The sequence below is a fragment of the Heliangelus exortis genome, chromosome 2 (genome assembly GCF_036169615.1).
Source record: "Heliangelus exortis chromosome 2, bHelExo1.hap1, whole genome shotgun sequence".
NCBI lineage: Eukaryota > Metazoa > Chordata > Aves > Apodiformes > Trochilidae > Heliangelus > Heliangelus exortis.
Genome location: NC_092423.1, coordinates 87,274,135 through 87,298,023, shown reverse-complemented (window position 1 = coordinate 87,298,023; position 23,889 = coordinate 87,274,135). Strand labels below are relative to the sequence as shown.

The window sequence follows — 23,889 nt, the reverse complement described above, 5'->3', positions numbered from 1 at the left end:
GAGAAGCTAAGAATTCAGATGAAGTAAAGTGCGTTTAAATCCTGAAAAAAAAACAAAAAAAACAAAAAACAACAACAAAAAAAAGGTTTAATTAACCCATTCAGAAACCTAAAATGAGTGTACAGCTTGTGTTGGTAGATGCACTACTAATATTTTAGGTCTTTCTTTAATCCCAGAACCAGGCTTAAATATGAAAATAAAAAGAGCAGCAAGAACAAATTTCAAGTATACCCAATCTCTAACCAGTGTATGAAATACAGAAGGAAACTGGATTTTGATGATAAGAAATGGCAGCCTCCTTGATCAATTGTCTTGTTTAGATGTAAACAATATCTCAAAACCTAAATCAAACTCTTTATAAAGCAACTTGAATAAGAGACGAGAATTTTTAAAAATGCTGTGCCCCAGCAGATTCCTCTGAACTGAATTATACAGAAAGCTAATTGAGAAATCCATTATACTATCCTGCTTCTGAAAATTCTGATCCAGAGAATTTAAATAACTGCCAAGATAGCCAACTACATATAGGACCTCCTGATATTTCTCAGAGCTGATAATTCAGCTGTGTTTTGCCTTTTATTTTAGAAATAATCAGTCCTAGCAGATATGCAGCTCCTTCACAAAATAAAATAAAATAAGATAAAATTTAAAAAGTGCTACATTCTTATCATTAAGGAATGGTAAGAAAAATCAGTGAAAATATCGATTTTAGTGTCAGTCTTTAAGGAGTTACTATACAGTAGCAAAAACATAGAAATAGGAATATATAATATAGGAATATATTTATGTCTATATGTATATGCCTATATAAGCATACATGCACATACACAACAGAAAAGCATAGGTTGCAAGTTCCTTTTATATTATTTATGAAACAAGCTAAAGATTAATTAATTGCATTGTACAAAATATGACTGCTCAGTAATATATATTGCAGCTGAGAGAAAAGATGTTTGTGCAGCATATTTTTTCATCCAAAGAAGTGTGAATATTAAAGAAAAAAAGTTTACATGTCATCCTCTTCCATCTTTGCATGTACTTGCTCTTTATCTCTAAAGCAGCATACGTTCCATATGAGAGAGGGGGTTGCCATGGTATCTGCACTTTAAAAAATTGAATAGCAGATCTAAAAGAAGCATAAAATCGATTTAACAAGTTGTCATGTAAGTTACCCTGGCCCATAAGGATGAAGTCTATGCACCTTTTTCTGTAAAAAAAAATGTTTATTTAAATAAAAACACAACCTAATTGTCATTTTTTTAAGCTACAGAGCTAAATATGCTGCTTTGTCATTAGGTTTGCCTCATCAAGTTACAAATAATTCTGGTGTGCATGTGGAAAATATAAGTATTTTCAAGCGCTTTTTTTCCTTTTCTCTTAAAAACATAAAAAACCTGCAGAAGTAGTAATTACTCTAAGCAGTGATCTTAATACAGGAGATAAAATGTTGACTTATAATCAGAGACAAAAATAACCCTTACTTAAAAATTCATTGCTTTATGAAGCTTACTCATTCAAAAGAAATTAGTTTTTAACAGATTTAAGAATCACTGTGAAAATGGGCCTATTTCTTTCTTCCTTTTTTTTTTTTTTTTTTTCTTCAGTACTCTGAAGGGGAGATTTCACAACTGTAATGTGGAACTTCCTATAATCTCAGGTACAAAATAGTCGCTCACATTTTGAGTGCCCATTCTGCAAAGGAGGACAGATGGACAGCTCTTGCAACTGAAGTGATGTTTTATAGTCAAATTAGAGAAACTGGGGGGTTTTCGGTTTTGGTGGGTTTTTTTTGCTTTTTTTAACAGAGAGATAGATGGGTGGGAGATGACAATTTGTTCTAAAACTATAACCTCTCAACTTCCCTGCAACTTGCTGACTAAAGCCCAGATAGAATCATTACCAAACACCCTCCTTGGTGTAGTATAGCCTTTGGGAAAAGGTCAATGTTACCTAGCAACTACTAAGAGCCAGTGCCTTTTTGTAAATTAACCCCTTCATATGAGGCTTCAGTAGTGTCTCACATCACAAAAGGTCTTCCTGCATGAAACAAACAAGGGGTTTTATTTTCAGCTTCAATGGGTTCAGTTGCCAAAAGTTGCCCAATGTAATCATGGCTGAACCCAGAAATTCTTTTAAGGATTGGATTTGTTCTTTGGAATATATAATCCTAACTATGCTCAAATAGAATTATGCTGATCTCTTGTAAACCCATAGAAAAATAAAAGGCTGCTTCACAGAGAGTTTCTATAAATTTATATGTCTTGTTTCCACCTCTGTGGCTTGCCCACACTTAGGTCACGGAACACGAGAGTCGTAAAACAAAGACAAGATGGATGGGCAAGGCAAAGTCCACAGAGAAGCAACAGACACTGCTTCCTCCACAAGGTGGACATGCTGTCTTGTTTACTTGGTTTACACTGTTTTGAAGGTAAAATCCATATTGAAATAGGAGATGAACATGAATGGATGTGACTAAGGGAAGCTCTGTGCTTCAAGGATCCTGAACATTTGACACATCCCTCTATGCCGTGATGCACTAGAAGAAGCATCAGAAAGCTCCAAGAGACCCAATAGCTGGACAACAGCATAGATATTTATGAAGGCTGTCTCAGAAAGCACAAATGTGCTACTTTTTAAACACTGATACTTTTTTTCTCGACTGTTATTTTCAGAGATAATAAGATGGTATAGAAATATTTTGCTGACACTGGGTGAGAAGCTGCCTTACCATTTTTGCTTCTTACAACTTGCTGAGTAGCTGCGATTTACTTAGTTGTACTCCTGTAGGACAAGTTCATGTCTTCAGTACTTCATGTGGAAAATGAGGGAAGTATAATTAATATGGAACACCTAACATATTCTATTGGAATTAAAACCAGTGTCTGAGCCCAAGAGCTCCAGACTCACTCTGCCTGAAGCCTGTAACCTAATTTATGGTACAAAAATAGAATCTTGTCCAGCCATTCTCTAGCCAGCAGTAAAATTTACTTGATTTTATATGTAGTTATTCCTCAGCAAGAAAAATGTCTAGCTGGCTAACTAAAAAGTTAAGGTCTTCTAATGATGTAAGTTCAGGACAACAGGTTCATCTCCATATCTCACAGTCTTTTGCAAAAGTACACGTCAGAGTAAAAATATGTTTCAGACAGAAAAGCCAATTGTATAATTTTCACATGCTCCATTTTAAACTCAGTGCTCTTTCCCAGGAAAAGGCAGCTAAACAGCAGTGTCCATGTCCATTACGCAAGCTAGAAAATCACTGGCTTGGCAGCAGACCCACACTTGCTGTCCATTCAGCAAAGACATTGCTGCAGAAAAGTCACCAAATAGATAAGTGGGTCAAGCAGGTGAGGGTTTTGCAGACAAAAAGGGCCTCTGAAGCGCAAGAAATAAAATAGTGCAGGATACCAATCTTTAGGAAGCCCCTTCCACCAGAGCTACTGCTTATGGAAAAAATGGGTAGAGTTTTTTTCATCTTTATTTTTAGGAAATCTAGATTCATCACTCAAAAGCACAAGGAAGAATAAATCTTAACCCAACCACCCCCTTGCAAAAAAAACCCATGCCAAATTAATGATAAAATTGGTAAAATATGGCAACCCTGTCTGACATGACATGAAAAGCATGCGATACTATAGAAAAGGATGTGTCTTTGATTTAAAAGGTATTTTGTATTTTATTTTCCATATTATTCTAGGTCTAACATTTTATTTCCATTGTTTATTACTTTAGTCTCAACTGTCTATAATATAAAGTACCCCCTCTTTCTGCCAACTCAGAATCATTTATTTTATATCCGGTAAGGCATCATTTCATTGTTTCAAATTACTTTGTCCAACATGTGTTGGTCATTAGGTTTGTCAATAGGTTTGTCATTAAAGGACTGTCCATTTGACTACTATATTATGTTCTTCTTCATATCCCCAGTCTTCACTGTTTCTTAATAGCCTAATTAATTATAGGTCATTTTCATTCCTTGTTACCACCTTGCTTCTTTTGTAGGAAGAAAACATATGGAATGCCAGAGGAACCACTATAACTAATGTCAGGATTTTCTTCTTAAGAGGTTTGATAAATTGTCTAAATATATATGTGTCTGTCAAGTTGCCTTTTTTATATCACTAGATTAGGAGTTTAATACATAATACATGATAGACCCCAGGCCTTCTCTAGAGTTGCTTTGGGTTGGATCTGTGAAGAAGGTAAGGGTAGAATTTTTTTCAGCTACTCTTTGAGGCCTACAGCATATCATCAACATCTGAACTCCTCATTTATTATTTTTTACAGCCAATGGATGAAAAGGCACTTCTGAGATACAGATCACCATATCAAAAAGCAGATGCCACAGATGAGTAAAAGAAGGGCAGCCCTGGTGTGCCCACTCTCTGTAAAGGGCTCTAGATGACTCACCCAGGTATGGAAAACCAAACCTGAAGTTAGGTGGAACCAGCCAAATCTAAGACCCTCAGTAGATGTGCCTATCTGCAGGTCACTCTGGACATGTTCAGCAAAGCATAAGCTCCATAACTACCTTGTAAGCCTAGAAGGAATCAACTGTGAGATAATCTTTTACACACTTCATACACTAGTTGGGTTCTGTTTTGGTAACCCTTCAGACACAATAGATCAAGAAAAAGTCATCAGCTGAAGCACATCCCGGGTCCTAATCCTGATGTTTTTTTCATAGAGGGGCTATACAGATATTTCCAGCACATAAAATTCAGTTAATCTTTTAAAAATGTCAGAAACAGAGTATATATACACATAAATATTAACATACACACACATAAATATTTGCATGCATACACGTAAATATGGACGCATACCTATATATACATGTGATGTAAGCCATTAAATGACCACTAGGAGAACAGAATTAAAAGTTATAAATAAGAGAATTAAGCTTACTAATCTAGGCAATTTGGGGTGTTTAAGTAGCATATGAATATGTCATTATTCAGCTCAAATCCTAGCACAAAAGATTTTGATAACATTTGTATTAACTTTATTTTTTGAGATAATTTATTGTTAAATATCCTGGTTGCTACAAATTTGCCATATGCTTTGGGTTTTGCCTTGCCTACCTAGTTCCCTGTAGTTTTGTCTTAACACTGCTGTTCATTTTCTCACTCTCCCATCTCAATGTCATGACTTCTCTTATTTTGTGTCCTTCTCCTTGGCAGGCCAGACAAATAGAAACAAGAAGAAAATTTTTAAAACAAAAAAGAGCTATTAGAAATAAATACCACAAGCGATTTCTTTAAACTATTTCATGTGAAAATGCTGATAATGCATAATAAGCTCTTTGTGTAGAGGTATAAGATCTCATGAATGTCTTCTGCACTAGAAAGGAACAAAAGATTACTGAGCTCCTAAAATACCATTGTGAACCTGCTGGTTTGTTCTGAAAGCTTACATCCTAATTACAACATTTTTCTTTATTTGAGAGTCCTTTTTTATCACAGTGTGGACTGGATGTAAACATTCCTTTGGATCCTATGTGTAAATAATGAAAACATAAAAACTATGGATTTTTCCCCTATCAAGCAGGTTAATAGTTTAATTGTATACGGTTATTCTTACATTAAAAGCTGCATACCTGGCAAGCCTTATCGGGTAACAGGGACTTTTAAATGTGCCAATGTTTCTACAGAAGTAACGTGGGTCAATTGCAAAAGGGATAACCATAATGATTAAATCATTAAAATTTTGTCTATGCTTCACAGAGCATAGAGAAAATTAACTTCCCACCAACCTCATTTTTCTGCTGAACATGAAATAATGATTTTCTGCCAGTATAATTACAAAGCTAACATCTGATAGAGTCAGCATCCAGGGGGGATTATCACATGCATGAGTATTAGACCTCATTACCAGCTTGACTGCAAAATTATTACATCTTGTAATTGGATGGTGAGATTTATATACAGATTGGCTGGGTTCTCTGTAAGATTGTAATTACAAGCTTCGTTGGTTCGCTACTTATCACACGGTGCAGGAGGAGGCAAAAACAAGCAGAGGAAAGACCATTTCATTAAGCCATAACCCTATCAAGGGAGGAGCACTGTAACATCCCTGTATTTATTAGGCCAAACAGAGCTGTTTGCAGAAGGGGAGGCCATTTATTACCGCCTGACAAATGGGATTTCATTTATTTAACCTCGGTGATCTATTTCAGTAAAATGTACAAACGAGCCATCCATTTTATGATTCCGGAGTCAACGCCTCAATTATCTAAAGGCTAACTGACTGTTAAAGCACCCATCTGCTAGGATGAATTCATTGATTTAATTTGCTTCATGTTGCTGAATGATTCTTAGCAGACAGGGAGGGGAAGGAAGGGGAAGGGAAGGAAGGGGGAAGCTGCTGGTTTAGGAGAATGCATCAGAGTGATTCAGCACGCCGGGGTCTGTCTGCGGGTGTCTGCGTGCGCGCGCTCCCGGGTTTTTTTTTTAATCCTCCAGCACAATAGGAGAAGGCGATCAATAGCAGCTTAAATTTTATGAGACAAGGAGTTAAGTTGTTCAGCTCGAGCCAAAACACCTTTGTTCTACCACAACAAGTAATCTCTGTGGCGGAATTAATATTGACAAGCTGGCTTCTTTGTAGCTAATTTTGTGGGTGCCTGAGCCAATCAGGAGCCTTGCAGTAATAGAGTTGTTATTAGAGTTCATTATAAAAGCTCTGGATCAATGGCTACACTGGGAGGGAGAGGACATGCTGCAGCAGAATGCATATGCATGCTCAAGGAAATGAAATCCTTTTAATGTCCTTGTAATAATTTATTCTATAGTTCTCTTTGACTCAAAAAAAAAAAAAAAAAAAACCAAAAAAAAAAAACCCACTTTGAAAAACAATGTTAAAAATGTGAAGCCTTTAATTTTATCACAACACTGAAACTATGAGGAAGAGAGGCAGGATTTTAGGGCTGGGGTAATTCGGGGAGACCTTGTTACCTAGCTCTGAGTTTTATCAGAATTGGATTTTGTTTGGAAAATGCTACCATGCCCATTTTATCCAAACCACACAGACTGGTCTCTTGAAAGCTTAAGCTACTGTGAATGTAACATTGACATCTTTCAAGCCACTGCTTTTCTGCCTCCCTAAACCATCTGTCTCATTAAATCTGATTTTTAGGTTTTTTTTTTTTCTTTGATGGGGTGTCATTTTGTAAGAAACATCCTAACATTCAAGGAGAGGAAGTCACAAATAGTATGCTAAAGCTTTTCTCCCCTGTTTCTAGGGACGAATGACCTGTATGCTGTGAGTTAGCACTTCCAGCAAGCTGACAAGGAGTTCACAGAACACAGCTCTTTGTAAAAGGTTGCCTCTTTCAGCTGTAAAAGAGCCCTCCTTGATGTAAGTGTTCCCAGAGTAATAATCCATTTCTCTTGTGGCAGGCTCCAGCTCGTGCTATAATCTTTCCCACAAGCTCCAAATCATACAAGAAAGCTGTTTACTGGACAATTTTCCCTGCATCTCAGTGTCAAATGATACTGCATTAAAATGTGAGAACATCACATTCTAAGAAAGGCAGGAGGATCAAAGGGAACCCTCACAGTGAGTGAGTTGAGACAAATTAGCATCTTTTGGTCATGGTTTCCTAGTTATAATAATGTGGCATTTCAGGGCCATAAGTTGTTTGCTTTGCTTTCTCTCCTTTCTTTCACCATAAAAAATAGCCATTTATTTTTTCCATCTCCCTATGTTTGTCTCTGCCAAAAAAATTGAATCACTTTCAATTGATGCAATTAAACAGTGTAAGTCCCTTGAGTAGACACAGTTGTTTCAATTCCAGTGGATATCATTAAGTCAATGTAAGAGACTTTTCCACAAAAATAAGACCATAAACTGTAAGCATTGTTCTGTCAGATATTTTTTTTAAAACAATCATTTCAGTTTTCTCATTCCTTTTCTTTTACTCCAGACCTAGATTCTGCCATTTAGCACAGTATCAGAAAATATCCTGGGAGAGAAAACCTGAGAATCCAAGAAATCTTGCCATCACTTTTTCCATCCACTTTTTCTTCCAGTCTCCCCTTCCAGGTGGAAGAAAGTAGCTGTCTAATATCCGGAACCAGTGACAGGAGTCTTTGAAAGTGAGGGAAAAGGTCAAAATATAGACACTGTAGGAAGCCAAAAAACTTAGGGAGAATGATTTTGTGTTGATCAGAAAGTTTTTAATTTGACAATTTATTTCTTAAATTTCAGAATTTGGACCGTATATCTAGATTGGAATTTTGTTTTTAAAGAGGACTTGAAAGTGGAAGTGTAACATCTTCCTTTTTTCCCCAAGTCAAATAAATAAAATTTTCCAGACACCTTCCACCAGTTTTCTTTTTTTCATTACACTTTTTTTTTTTAATATTGGAAGGCTGTCAACAGCAACTTACCTGTGATTTTTCATGGCTCGTCCCTCCCAGGATCTTTCTAAGGGGAGGCCCTCAGCCTTGATGATTTCATTGTTCTTTGATGTTTGTTATTTGTCCAGTATGGAAAACCTGTAAGGAAAGAGCAAAAGAGAATTAGTCAATAAAAAATGCTGTGTCTCAGAGGTCAAAAGAAGCTTCCATAGAATTCAAATCATAGTCAAATGAGCAAGGTCCTGCAACAGTAATGTTGATGATGAGGTTGACATGGAGATAAGGGGCAAGCTGGATATGGCTCTAAAATTAAATTATTACCATCCTTGGTGATAATGGAGATAAAGTACCATCCTTAAAGGTAAGGGCAAAACAGCTACTGGTAATGTAAAGCAGAAATTCTCCTACCAAACTATTACTTATTTGATATGCATTATTTCTGGTAGACCATCCTTGAATTCTATGCTTTTTTATTATTATTATCAATTTATTTCTTTTTATGGTAGAGCATACCAGCATAGCACTGTAAGTGATTTGTGGTCAATCCACCCATGAACTACACATGAAATATGGGAAATCCAGTACAGCAACAGTAAATTTAGGATAATTTCTCCCATACATCTGCCCTCATCAATTAATTTGTTGAAACCCCAGCTAGACCTTCCTCTTAGTGTTGGTCTGAAGTTCTTTAGGGCACTAAAATTCTTCTTAAAACCTCTTTTGGGCTGCTCCATGCCAGTGTAATACAAACATAGAAATAATAACAAACTATCTTTAGTTTTACATTCCTCTTCTACCAGACTTCACTTCTTTGAACCACTATCAGTCACTCATTTTTATTCCCTTACTTCACACCATTTTAAAATTTGGAAATTCTTTTCATTCTTTTTTTCTGCTTGATGGAGCACGTGAGATTTCTTTTGCCATGAATACCTAATCACTGATTTTTTAAATTACTTCTGTACCTCACTGCAAACCATCATAATTCCTTGTAACATATCAGTGCTTGAAATCAGCATGAAGACGAGTCTCTAATTCTCCTTGATTTGAATGGAGAGAGTTTCACGTTGCAGACCTGATGCTCTGTCACAACACTTGATTTTACTGACACCGTTCCAATAATTTTTCTTGGCCACCCCAATCTTACACTACTCTAGAAGCAAAGAACAAGACCAAGAAGACCACTGTGTTAAACTGTTCATTCCTAGAGGTGCTTTTTTTGCCACAGGTTTATCCCTGCTGAAGATTAAATGGATTGGACAGTTGTTGCTAAGCTCTCTTGTGATGAGGAGAAAGGCAGCGACATCTAAGCTGCTTCTCTGACTGGCTGAATATCCTAAAATACTACTACTACAGAACAGTTTCAGAGCAATGTACATTTGAGTCCCCCGATGCAATTGGAATTTGCTTCTTTGGAGTTTCTTTCTTCTTTATGAAAATATTTTGAACAGCATTGGTTCCTGGGGGGCAGGGTGGGGGAGAGCTATTCATTAGAGCACACATTTTTCAGCCTTATTGCTTGCAATTAACACACTCAATAAACCATTGAATATAACTGCATGTTACATATATAGCTACAGTGAAAGGCACCTACTTTTCAAGTTTTAAAGCTACTTGTCCTTTCACCTTATACCTTATATATAAACAGACCTGAGGCAGGAATATATTACAGTATAAATACATGCCTCAGAGCGCTCTATTCTTTAGGAAGATGTGTGTTGTAATGAGATAACACTGCACCTCTAGTAGTTTACCATATCCTGAAGGTCTACAGTTATCTTATTATGGAGTCTGTTCAGTCATGTCTTATTGACTAATTCAGTTATTTTTTTATTTACAAATTTTTGTTATGACCTGGCTGTCCAGCGACAAACCAACAAAAGGGATGTTCAGTGTCTGTAGATTGGTGTTGAAAGGCTGACTATAAATTTGAGTACAAGTGCTAACATGTCCACTAACTTGCATGAGAATAGCATGCATGCAAATATATTTTTGAAAGAACCATTTTCCTCTTTTACAAACTCATATTCTATCTCACCTACATGCATTAAGATCTGCATCATTCCACAGATTTACTATGGTCACAACCTTTTTCTTTTTTTTTTTTTTTTTTTTTTCAGAAAAGAAGAATCAAACAATGGTAACCTGTAATTAAAGACCAGATCTAAAAGATGTTGACAGAACTGGTATCTACTATACACATATTCTGATATTTTTAGAAATAAATTATGAAAAAAAAAATTGTATCCAAAACTAGAGTTGGTGTGGATGGAAGGCTTATTTAAAGTAGAACAGAGAATAGCAAGAGCTGGGCCAAAGAGACACCAAATAAGGATTTGTGTTGGTAGCTCTAAGTAAACTTACTGAAAAGGCATATGTATTGAGTAGGTTTAGGAAGGCATCAACCTGTGAAGGCATCTAGAGTATTAGATTGTCTCATTGCCTCCCCAAAATTCTTTAAAAGCAGAGATAGGAAAAAAAATATGACTGTGTGACACAAAATCATAGAACAGCCCAGATTGGAAAGGACTTCAAAAGGACACCTGGTCAAACCTTTTAGGAAAAGGGCAACCTAGAGATGACACTTTCTATCATCCTGTCCAATGTCTTGAAGACATCCAGTGACAAGGACCCTACCACATCCCTGGGGACATTGTTCCAGTGATGGATTATTCTCACTCCAAAAATTTTCTTTTTCATAACAAGATGAAGCCACTCCTGAACAACTTCTACTTGTTGCCCTTTGTCCTCTCCATATGGCTCTTTGAGAAGAGAAAGCTTCCATCCTCTTTGTAGGCACCCTTTAAATATTGAAATGCCATGAAGAGGTCCTCTGAGCCTTTTCTTCTTCAGGGTGAAAAGACTGCATTCATCCAATTTTGTCCAGCCCTCTAATCATCTTCTTGGCCTTCCTTTGGTGACTGAATGTTTTTCTTATCAGTTACTATGATTCATGACTAGGAAAAAAAAGATAGATGTAATTTTTATGAGGGACAAAGTAGTAGTTCAAGAGTCACTGTTGTCCCACCTACCTCCACACCTGCCTGGCAATGACTTTTTTAATGGACAGGAAAAGCACCCTAACTAGGACAAAAAAGGAATCAGATAAGGGTTGGATTTCCTCTGATAATGAAGAGATTTAAGATCCCAACTCTATTTTCACCAAAAAGAACAAGAATTTTGGTCATCCATCTGGGCACTAACAAGTCTTGTAATAATGACAATGAAACCATCATCAGTGCCCTGAGCTGCCTATGTGTGTGCTTCAGGCTTTGCTTTAATTGCTCCGGGTGAGGGAAGGACTCTGAAGGTGTCATCTGGCAGACTCACAAAACTGCCTGGTTGTTGACCAAGAAAAGTCCTGGATCTCGCTATTATTAAGAATCTGATTTCTATAATCTAGTAAAGCATAAGCAGTATTTTACTCCTTAAGGACACTTTCCTTCCTCTGATTATGAGGACATGATCAAAACACTGTTTTTAGTGTAACAGTAACATTAATTAACCATTTACTAGTACTTAGATAGAAAATTGTATCATTAGTTGTGCATGTAAAATTAGTATTTTAAATAAGGTCTTTAATACTGCTAATGAATGCTCAAGAGTTCTTAGTACAACTTGTATCATAAGATTAACAAGAGACTAGAATAACTTTGTGCAACATGTTCTCATTTGCACAAAACCAAAATGAGCAAATGTCAGCAACACACAAGGCCATAAGGAAAGTGGTTTTGAGTGAAAACTGGTAAACTCAGGTTTCTGCTGATTTTTTTTGATCTATATATCTGGATATTTTTTTTTAAACAATAGGGGGTTATTACTTTAAGGAGGATGAAAACACCACAGAACTAGCTAAGGGCTTACTTGTCAGGAGTATCTTCCTTCATTTTGCTTGTTTGGTTTTGCTCAGTGCAATTTTTCACCAATATCCTTCCCCTGGTTACAGTAAATGCCAAAATTAAAATAGAGGCATCATGCTAGCAGTGTTTGAGATCCAGAGAAAGATAAATCCTACACTGTTTCTCACTTTGACAAAAAGGCATTCCTTTAACATACCTTTTTCTTTTTTTTTTTTTTTTTTAAGTCAGAGTGCCTCGAAGTGACTCAAAAAACAAGTGTCTCCAAGACATCTGCTATTTCTTGTCTGTATATGCCCCAACAACTGCGATGTCAAAAAACCCCAACATTGGTGTTCATAGACTTCTGAACCTCTGTGTTTTCCTGAATATAAGCACCCTCAAAAGGAGATGGGATGGGAAGAGGGAGGATAAAACTAGAGATAAATTCTACCAAGAGAATATTATTTGAAAGGCTTGTTTAGAATCTGGTCAGTACTCAGACAACAACTCTCCTCCCCAACTTTTCACAAGACATAATGGACTGTCAAGAATAAGTCTCTCCATTTGTTCAGCTTCTTTGATCTAAGATTCACCAAGTGGCAAAGTGTTCTTCAGTTTGTTCCTCTTCTATCTGTGATTTTCTAGCTCTCATTCAAGTAGTGGGCAGGCCTAGGACTATTTAACTTCCAAAAATCAGACAAGAAAAAAGGAGTGAATTTTGGCTAATCTGGCCTCTGTAGTACTGTGGGGACCAAACTGTGTTCTCTACCTCACTGATACATGCTTCAAGTGTAGAAAGCCCTGTCTCTTCCTGGAAATATGATTTATATGCCATTAACAAAAATACCAGTTTCAGCCAAACAAAATCAAATTACATTTTTGGACTGCATCTAGTATTTCTGGCTGAATAAAGTAATTAAAACAATTTTATTACTTAAATATAATAGTTATTGGTAGGGAAGTGTATGGAAAACCATAGTTTTCAGCTCTCAGATAAACACTTAAATCAGCTGCCTGCAGTGCTGTTCTCCCCTGTAGACATAACACTATGGAAATCTATTGTGCACAGCTGAGCAGCTTCAATGAGAGACCAGGGAGCACCCACCTTGGAATATTCTACATCCCACCAGTTAAGGTGCTTTCTTAGTATGTGCACTTTACACCTCTTTTGCATTACTTTATCAATTCCTGAACAGAAAGAGCATATGAGTCCAGCTTGGCGGGGTCCTAAACCCATGGGCTGCAAAGAAAGAAGCCTTTTCCACCCTCAACCTTGGGAAAAAAGCACTTTTCTCCTACTAAAAGTATCCACCAACCACTCTGTCAAAGACCTTCTGTCTTTGAATAATTTCTGTGGTGGATTGAACATTTCTAGGAAAAGAAATTTTTAAAAAATTAAAATCATATCATATAGTTTGTGTCTCCCACATCTACACTGAACGAGACCAGTCTTGTATAGACAGGAACCTTGGTCTCTAAACACAGACCTCCTGAGGTTTTGCTTCATGTGAGAACCATTTTTAATCATTCTCATCCACTTCATTTTGTGGGAAAGTTACAGTGAAAAAGAAGTACAAAAGCATGACAAATGGACAGCTAAGAAGAAGGGTGCATAAATAACCTGACTGCATTCCTCTGAATCCAGGACTGAGGCCAGCTGAACTTGAGACCTGCCATAGTGCTGCTTCCTCATCCTTAAGATACAAAGTGGGCAGCAGCTCCAGCAAAAGGAGCTGCTAGGCCTGTAGGGAAAAAATGTATATCTATTCTACCTGCCTACCTTGCTTCTTCACAGGAGGGGTCCTTCTCCTCTCTATACCACATCCACCAAGCTCCCCTCAGGGCTGGCTTAGCCCGTGTCCGAAAAGCAGCCATCTATCTCCCCAGGGAGTCTCCATATACCTCTGGTCCTGAGGAGGCCCCACATGCTTCCCACCTGGGAAGGAGTCCTCCCACCCAACCCCAGGCAACGAAATGTCTCACTACAGGTCTGAAAATAACATTTGATGTATAAGACACACATATGGCATTACTTTCCTCTGCAAAATCCTGATGCTGCAGGATTTTGTCAAATAAAGTCAGTGGAATTATAGTGGTGTAAATTCTCCATAAGAAAGAAAGAATATAGCATAAGAATAAAATCCCTTTCTCCGCTCTACAGCCTGATCATATGAGGAGCTGAACATTTCCCTCTATGTGCTTAGTGTCCTCTATTCACATCTATTTTATTTCAGTGAGAATTCAGCTAGCAGAGTCAATCTCCTACAACCTACTATTCTGATGCAATATGTTGCTCTCATTCAGGAAATCTAAACTGAGTTTAGAAATTCCCAGGTCCCTCCGACAGTCAATAACATACTGTTTTAGTGCAATGAGCACATTAGCTCTGAACAGCTTGAGACTGCATTCTCCATTGATCAGATAAACAATTTGTGAGATATTTTATTACAAAATGACGCACCAATTTAGCCATCTTTTCATCAATGATGTGCTTAAATTGGATGTGAAATGCCAAGAAAGTTGCCTCCCCAGGGTGCCATCAGTGAGAAATGTAAAGCAGAGGCTTTCAGTTAATATGGTTCATGTAGCTGAGTTTTATCTTTCAGTCAAATCAAATTTAAGTCAGCTGGTAATACATGTTTGACCTCCCATTATCTAAAGCCATAAATTGCATTGTAGTGATTTGTTAATCTGGCCTTAAATCATCCAGCAACCTTTATACCGTTTTTTATGAATCATGGGGTTTTCCCTCTTCATTTTCTTATGAGTCCATAGAGTACAGTTGATTACATCTCTGGGTTCTTGTATCTACTCCGTTCATTTAAGAACTCTTATTTCTGCTGAATATAAAATGCAGCATTGTTTCCAAATTTATTTAAATATAGAACACACTGACTACAACTACTTTATTCCTCAGAATAGCACAGATAGTCTTAACAGCCCACTTTAAGATCGCATCTCTGAATCACAAAACACAAGAAAATTAATCACATAGTATCTGTGATCTCTTATTATAAATTAGATCTAAGCCTGTGATAGCATGTTTTCTAGTACTAATTTAAGTAACAGGACAGAGGTTCTATTTTATGACACAGCCACCCCGTGTGGTACTTCTCCCACAGTATGGAGACAAAACTTCAGGAATGACATAAGCCACCATTGTTTGATATATGACACAAGTAAAGAGGTAATAGTGTTCATTTCTCTCGACACTACTTTTGAAAAAAAGAAAGACATGGAAAACTGTGGAATATAAAGAATATACATAACAATGGAAAATTAAATATCTTCGTGGTACTTCTGGAAGAAAAATTTCATAACTCAAAAGTCATGAGACTATGAGATATGTCTTGTTTTATATAAAAAGTCTCAATTATTCACTATCATCAGGCTTTTTAAAAACTCTTTTGGTTCAACATTCCTGTGATAGTAAGATTTGCCAGCTTTTTAAAACCTGTTGCCAAGATTGTTGATTGCAGCCTGCAATCAGCACGAGTCCCTGGCAGAGCACCCAGAAAAGTCATGGTCCTGGGCACTGAGAACAGGCCTACGGAGACATAATTAATGTCACAGGGGTGAGAGAAGAGACTCATCAAACTCATTTAATGGTGTGGTTACTAAGCCTGCATTAGATAGGTCTATTTTCAATCCTGGCTGAACTAAACAGAATGGAGACTGGCCATATGTAATAGAGGTTAATTAGCAATGACTTGAGAAATTTAGTCTCTCTGCTTGCAAATGGAGAAAAAAATTCTTTCCTGACAATAGACTTTTATCTAGCCTTCTGAAACTTCTCAAATAGAAGTTTGTCTTGATTCACAGGCAAAACTATCCTCTCCCTCAGGTCAGACATTCTCTTTGTCACAGTAAATTTTAAAGGGATAGCTCCCATTAACCAGGGCACAGCATTCAAACTTCATGATATTTCAGTATGGAGCTCTAGGGCTAACTTTTATTAAGTCAAGCTTTATTCTTCAGCCTTGCAGGATGTCTCAAGAGGTCTAAAATCAATTTCTACTACATCACCACCATCTTCTGCTTCAGCTATCATCTCCTTTACTACCTGTATGGATCCCTCTTGCAAAGGAGCTCACGACTCCAATAGCAAATTAACACACTGACAACTCAGGAGACCTGTACTCATGCCTAAACTTACATTCACACTTCTGGACCATTCAATTAACTAACCCATTACCCATGTCTAGTTCATCCTCCCTTTCACTTCTGCCACTGCATGTGGAAACCTTTAAGACAAGATGCTAGAGAAAAGCCCATTCACAAGAGCTACCTCTAAAAAACAGGGCTGTCAGTCAAAGAGACAGAAACTCGGGCAACTGATCTTGCAACTGAAGATCAAGAAACAATACTGCTAATTATTTCTAAGAGTCACATTCCAAAGTGAGTTATATTTCAAAGGGTTATTTCCAGTAATAATTCAAGTTAACAAACCTTTATCTCATTACTTTAACCTGGGTTCTCAATGTTTAGCACAAAAAAACCCAAACAAAAAAAGTAAAATTAGACTAGGAATATATGTTCTGGCTTGCCTTTGCTTTTTGATAAAAGTTCTCTTTTCATTGCCTCTTCCTTTTTGGTGTCACCAAGACCACACAGAACTAGTAATAGAAGTGGTAGTACTTGATTTCGTGTACAGAAACCTTGTGTGGCTAACAGCTCACTTATAACTTATCAACAGTTTTGCTAAATCATATGTGCCACAATTATAAGAATCTCATTTAGAATTTTATGTTAAGATCACAGATGAGTAAACAGTTATTACATGTTATTTTTCAATAGATTGAGGCAGGGAGAATCTAGCATTCATAATAGCTTAACATTTGCAGCAGGGCTAATATCAAACATCCTACTGTAGCCCAAGTATCTTTTTTAAAAATAAAAAATAAAAAAAAAAACCAAAACAAAAGTAAACGTAAGACTAAGCAAAATAAGGAAACATTTTGGGTTTTTTATTTCTCTTTTTGGTGTGGTGTACTTTAAACTTCTTCCCAGTTTTAAAAATTCTGTCATTTCCAAATGAAAGCTGAGATGATAACATAATCTGGGAATTAAAGCTTTAACTAAACTCATTGCTAAGCTGCATCTAAATAATGTTCTAGCAGTATTATTACCTAATGATCAATCATGCCTCTGTTCTGGCTACAAAACCCAGATCTGGTAAATGCTGAAAGCTCAGTTCTCAAACATGTTGAGGCTCACTTTATTCTGTGAGTTTCCTTTTTGACCTCAGGCACACTCAGCATAGAGCAGACCCTACCACAGGAAAAAGGGACATGCCACCAACATGCACCCATAGCTCCTAATGCCACAGCAATACTCATTTTACAGCTTTTCTGTCACAGGGTTTGAAAGGTATGGTCCTGGGGAGCAGCTCATGAGGCTGGGATTTATCTAAAGGTTAAAATCACTTTCATAGCAGGTATGCTGCTCTTTTAAATTTGACCAATTTAACTCAGATAAAACTCTTTCAAAATATAAACCTTCTGCCTAACATTACTCTCTCACAGGATGCTAAGTTATCTCAGCTCCCAGATATAATTAGAAAATTAAAGATCCATTGCCACAAAATGCATACTAAAGCCAAACTAAAAGTGAAACCATAATCATGACCCTATCTTCACAAATGGGACAGCAAATCACTATCTAGAAGATACTGAAAAAAATTAAAAAGAAAAATATGAATTTCTCATCTTCAGGATGACACCAGTAATTAAAATCTTTGTCTTTCTATTTGAAAATATTATTTTATTTATGTGTATGGAAAAACATTCACTAAGAGCAAATAGATCTTGTACAGTTATCTGTAGTATATGTCTCAAATGTAGCAGAAGCCATCTGTCAGTTTTATTCTAGGTCAGCAGTCACAGCAGATTTTTTTGAAAAAACACCAGAAGTGATATAAAACCACTGTATTTTCTGTGATGCTCTTGAAATTCAGAACAATCTACTTATGAAAGCCTTGCAAGTTTGGGATGTTTTTTTCTCATTATTAGATTTAACATCTATTATAAGAAAAAGTGATATTATTTTTATCTACCTAGTCTGTCTTTGCTACGTGCTTGCAAAGTTCATAAGACTCTTTCAATGAAACAATTTGAATTTTCTATTCATACACTCCAGACTGCAATCACTAGAGCTATTTGAAAAATTATATCACAGACAAGAGTAGACAAGAATTCATTCTTTTGTAGGCTATGAAAGAGAAAGACATTTATTGTCATTCTTGTAGGGGAGGGAGGTTGTGACAATGAAAGGTAAATGACACTCAAAGATCTCAACTGCATTTTCAAAAGCTGGGTTTGTTTTTAGAAGATATGAAAACATTTTAGAAAAAACTAAAATTGTCACGCATTGTTCTGCTCTCTCAGTTGTCATATATATTCACTAATTCAGCCATGTGTTTAATTTTGTTTCGTTTGGTGCCAAATCAAATTAAAAATATTACACCTACTTCTGAACAAACTAAGCCACCACTATTTGAAACTGCAAAGACCGTGTGTTCATATGATCTTAATAATATTAAGTATGTCATACATGTGGATATGCAGAATCAGACTTTCCAAATAATTTAACCAATATCAGTAATCTAACCTATGGGGCAATGTAGCATATATGTACATGCCATTTTAATTCAAACCACTATGTCAGACATAAACATGTTTCACTTTAGAAATTAATAATTTCTAAATTTTGAGGTTAGAATGCTGTTCCTTATATAGGTAGGCAGGGAACTCCCAATGAACTTGGAGAACAAAAATTGACAGAACAAGTAGCTACACTGTTGTAGCTACACATTTATTGTGTTAACATATGACCAATTCCATTGGAAAAATAATGTAGGCAGAAAAAATTAATGATAACTGGGAACTGTGTAAAAATCTTCCAGTACAAGTCTGAAAAGTTTCTACCTGAAGCAATTAAAAAACAATCTTACCAGTTAGAAACACCCTAACAGGTACGACAGCAGCGATGAAAGTATTGCTTGTTGATTAAAGAAACAAGAAGCTGATGATAAATATAAATCTGAGTGCAGGAATCATAGAAAATTGATAAGGGAAGGGAAGCAAAACAACTCAATCTATCATTATGCCAAAGCTAAGGACAATTTCAAGGCTTATTTCCTCATAATTAAGACAGAAAGAAGACATAAAATGGTGCCCGAAGAAAATTATAGCTCAGTATCTGGAAAAAGGATGACATCTTAAAAGACTCAATAGAAAGTAGAAAAAAAATTATCTGTCAGTGTCTGGAATCTTAATAAAGAATTTAACCAAGGTAATAAAATTCATGTTGATAAATATGGGTCTCTAATAAATAAAAACAATCATTTTATATCACTATTTTTAAAAATACATTGATTAATAAATGTAATAATGTTAATCAAATACATGTTGCCAAAAGAATATACTTTGGCACTAGTGTGATTGCTTATAGACAACAGAGGCCTGGTTATGTGTTCAACTGGATACATCTTCTTCTGAGAAGTACCATCAAAATATATGAAGGCCTGGTACACAAACCTTGCAAAAATGTGTCTAGACCCACAGCAATCTTTGCTTTTCTTTAAAAATAAATATGAAGCTTTGGAAATACCTGTCATCTTACCTCTGAGTCTGCTGCTGTTCCAGCTTTGAACCATCTGCAATCACTGTGCACCTATGGTTCATCAGGAGAGTAGGAGAAGCAGATTTCTCTCTCTCAAGGAGAAGACCAAAGTCACTAAGGTCTGTTTTCTTCCTCTTTTTCTCCCTCTGATACACTACTGGAAGAACTGAGAGAAAAAGGGTGGAAAAGGGAAAGAAAAGCCAATTGAGCCTTACTTTTGCTAGTCAGAACCAAAGATATCAGTAAGAACCACACTGCAGTAGGGCAGCAGCACCAGGGAACTGGTAATGCTGCTCCCCCACGTCTTCTCTTCCTTGTATTACCAGCTCTACTGTCTTGCTGCCAAACTTTCCCAAGTCCCTGTTGGAAAGAAGGAAAGAGTAAAGAAAGGGCAAGAGTGCAAGGGCATGGTTTCTAAGCCAACTTTTCTCAGACTTTTTGCTTTCATCATCTCCTCTGATGTAGTCTAGACAGAGACTGACCTCCAAATCACATTAAGACTTAGTAGATTAGTCTCCCTAGTTTATTTCTCTGACTGTATCACCACACTTTTGCATCTTTTCACTAACAGAGTTAACACATTATTTTGCTTTTCTTACTAAACACCACCCTCTTGCCTTGTTGTAGCTATCTGATGTATGAGTTTACTTTGCTGTCGTTTTCCCTTCAGTCTCCCGGCCCCTGCAGCGCCAAGCAGGTGCACACACAATTCCTGCCTGTCAAGCACTCATTGCTGCTTCCTGACAATAAGAAAAACTCCTTCACAAAATCCTCCTCTACAGCCTGCCTTCAAGCATATTTCTTCAAGATGCCTACAGATAATGACAGTCCCCAGTGGCTAGGCAAGGAGTGGCCTGAGATTACCAAGGTGGTGAGCAGGGGAAGAAATTCAACAGGCAAGAGGTCACTACACGAGGGTCCTCTCTTGAAAGAATAGAGTGGGTCTGATATGCTGTAGCTACATTTAACACAGGTTTAATAAACTTAGTTAACTTGTTTTCCCAGAGCACCCCTGTGTGAACATTGGACTCTGCATTGCTGTGTTCAGGTTGGCAACACAGACACAGCACATTTACCCATTGCAGCCTTCAGTTGCGTGTGCCCTGAAACAGTGCCTGTGAAATTTGTCTTCCCTTATGTGTCTACACAGTGTCTACAAGGCAGCTCTGATCTCATACTGAGGTGCTTAAATACTGCTTTGATATAGGTGGCTAACAGAAACAACAATAAAACTATATTTTTTAAATGAGCAACAACAAGCTCACCTTAGTGCAAGGACTGTGGGCCATATGACTCTTTCAGCACATGCTACCATGTAGGCAAATTATGTTTTACTCAGTGGATGTTTACTCTCCCTTTAGCCACTCAGATACCAGACAAGCACAGTTAAAACATAAATCTAAATTTTGTTAATTGTTTCTAGTTCATATATATTTCTAACATAATAGAACATAAATCTGATTGCACAGCTTGGATAATATCATTGTTCACTTTATAGCCATGGCTCACCGTCACACTGGACAAGATCACACAGGGGATAAGGTCACAGAAACTCTCTGTGTGTCTTCTACCCTGTGATGTTATCAGGTACTCAACCCTACAGCAATAGAAACACACTGATAAAAAGAGGGGAAAGGGAACTGTGATAATAAATCAACTCAACTGCAGAGAAAATATTGATTTTTTTTTTTTTTACAAGTCAGCGCACAGATTTGTCAGACAAAAGAATAGAGATGTCAAAACTCACAGAATCAAAACCACTAATATTCAGAGAAAAACAATTCCACTACCTAAAAAATGCTAGAATGCATGCATACTGATGTTTATCAGGAAGAGGAATGATATTTTATCAGACTCAGAGAATTTAAAGAAAGTATTTATATGATCTATATTTAGCAGCTCCTGTTTGCTTCTCCCACTGATTTTACATTAAAACATCCTAGTAGGGTCACGCAGAAGGGGAGTCAGAGTCCATTGCAGAAGGAAAGTGCCTCTGGCCCAGTGAACAAAAGATGCTTCACTCCTTACCTCAGGGAGGTGACTCACTGATCATCACCAGTGACCATGCAGTTACCTCCCCAGGTGGTAATAAAGTATCTTGCTTCTCTTCAGTGACTTAAAGGAGCTTTCTTTCCAAAATAGCCTTGTTACACTCCTGGAAAATAGGGGATTGGTCATGGTAGGCCAAGCAGGCAAGACCACGTTGGAGAAACACACCATTTAAATTCTACTTTACTATAAATTAAAATGATATAGCCAATTATAATAAATATATTAGATGACATCATAAATATTGAGTCTCTCACCAAGGATCAAAAGAAAATAGTAGCTTTATGAAATGGCAAGTATAAGCATAGAAGTAACTAGAGGTTCAGAACAGTGATTAATTTGTTATCTAACACTCCTCTTTAATAAATTCTGAGAAAATAAGGTCAGAAGGACAATTATTTCAATTACGGTGCCCCGTGTAACAGAAGTCTTTAAATTTCATGCTGTTTCTCAAAACCTGCTTGGCTAAATCAACTATTTTGGAAAGACATTCAGCATTGATTTGAAGACTTCATAAGGTGTAGAAATCATCAATTCCACTTGTAATCTGTGCTAATGTTTCAGTGCCCACGCTGTTAAAAATTAGGTCTAATTTCTTATTTAAACTTTTATGACTTTAGCTTCCTGCCATTAATCTAAGATTCTCTCAACATGAAGGTATTTGGGCATTATAATCATGCCACATTCCAATCTCCTTTTTAGAAAAATAGATAAATCAAATTCCTTAAAACTCTTGTTATAACTCACTTTCCTCAGCACACAAGTAATTTTTGTGCCTCTTTTACCCAGTCCTTCCAATAACTTGTAATTATGGGGCTGCAAGTAATTGTTACTTAAATAGATGTAGGTTGCACCTATGACTGCCTGAAGATGCTTTGGTGTCACTTCCTCCGTTCACAAGACCCAGACTCATTTCCCACTGGTGTTAATAGGGTCAAGGCATCCAAATGGCTGCATGCCATGTTGTATGTCCAAGGTACAAACTAATATTGAACCACTATAAAAACATTGCACTTTGGCAACTGATATATTTGATATTCTTTACTTGATATCTGGCGTGCTGTTTTCATTTGCATGGTCTTGCTTTTATTTCCACTAAAAGAGAAGCAATGCCGGGAAGGAAGAAAATAAACTGCCTCTTTCATCTTCACAGCATGGTCTCAAGAACCTTATTTAAGGAAGAAAGTATAGTGTAAGAAGCAGACCAATGCTGTGCCTCATTGAAAAGGTAAAAAGCAGTCTTGATTTTCAACACTTACCCTTTACCTATTGCCAAGATGTTAAAAGAATTAGGATCTTTCAAATATGCTTTAATTTTATTTGGACATTCCTTTCTCTAATGGAATTTTTGGTTTGTTTTCCTTTTTTCAGTCTCTGGATTTGCTGTGCCAAACACAGAAATGTAATGCACATAAATAGTTAAAATTTATTTTATCCCCACTTATTCAAGAATCGCTCTCTGAAAACTCAGCAAAACCATTCAAACAATGGATGTACTGAACTCAGTAAACCCTCTTTTTTTCTGACGACAGTTCACATCTGTGAGCTTCCCAAATGTAAATCATACCCATGCCATGAGCCACACAACAAAACAGTCCTGTGCTTGAGGTTTTCTTCTCAGAGGGACACTTCCAGTTACTAGAGAAGTTCTATGCATGGAAGCCAAAGTTGGAGCTTTCAGCATAGTGAAGCATCTGCCTGTGCTGTTAATTTGTCACAGAGCATCATCAGTTCCTTGTGCTACCACTGAATTAGGACCTCTTCACAATGGGGAGACTGCACACAGCTTGAAACATGGACTGATTAAAATGTCAATATTTGAGAAAGTTTACAGTTAATATTGTTTGCTCAGCATGCTATGAAAACAACTGCATTTCCATGACGTCTTCATGAAAAAGAAGTTCAGGGGTTAACAAATTTTCAGGAGGACTACTAAGGCAGAGATCTTTCAGCAACTTTAAGCCTCTGAAACCAACTAGAACCTTTAGAAAAAAGTGTGATAGTACTAAATGCAC

The 23,889-nt window shown here is 36.8% G+C and overlaps 1 long non-coding RNA gene across 1 annotated transcript; it reads right to left on the bottom strand.

The window, feature by feature from the left end:
* Window positions 1-8,421: 8,421 nt before the first annotated feature.
* Window positions 8,422-20,756, bottom strand: LOC139793732 (uncharacterized). The gene is made up of 3 exons (XR_011724755.1): window positions 20,690-20,756; window positions 20,041-20,185; window positions 8,422-8,501 (listed from the first exon to the last, which is right to left on the bottom strand). It is a non-coding gene; the product is annotated as an uncharacterized lncRNA (long non-coding RNA).
* Window positions 20,757-23,889: the final 3,133 nt, after the last annotated feature.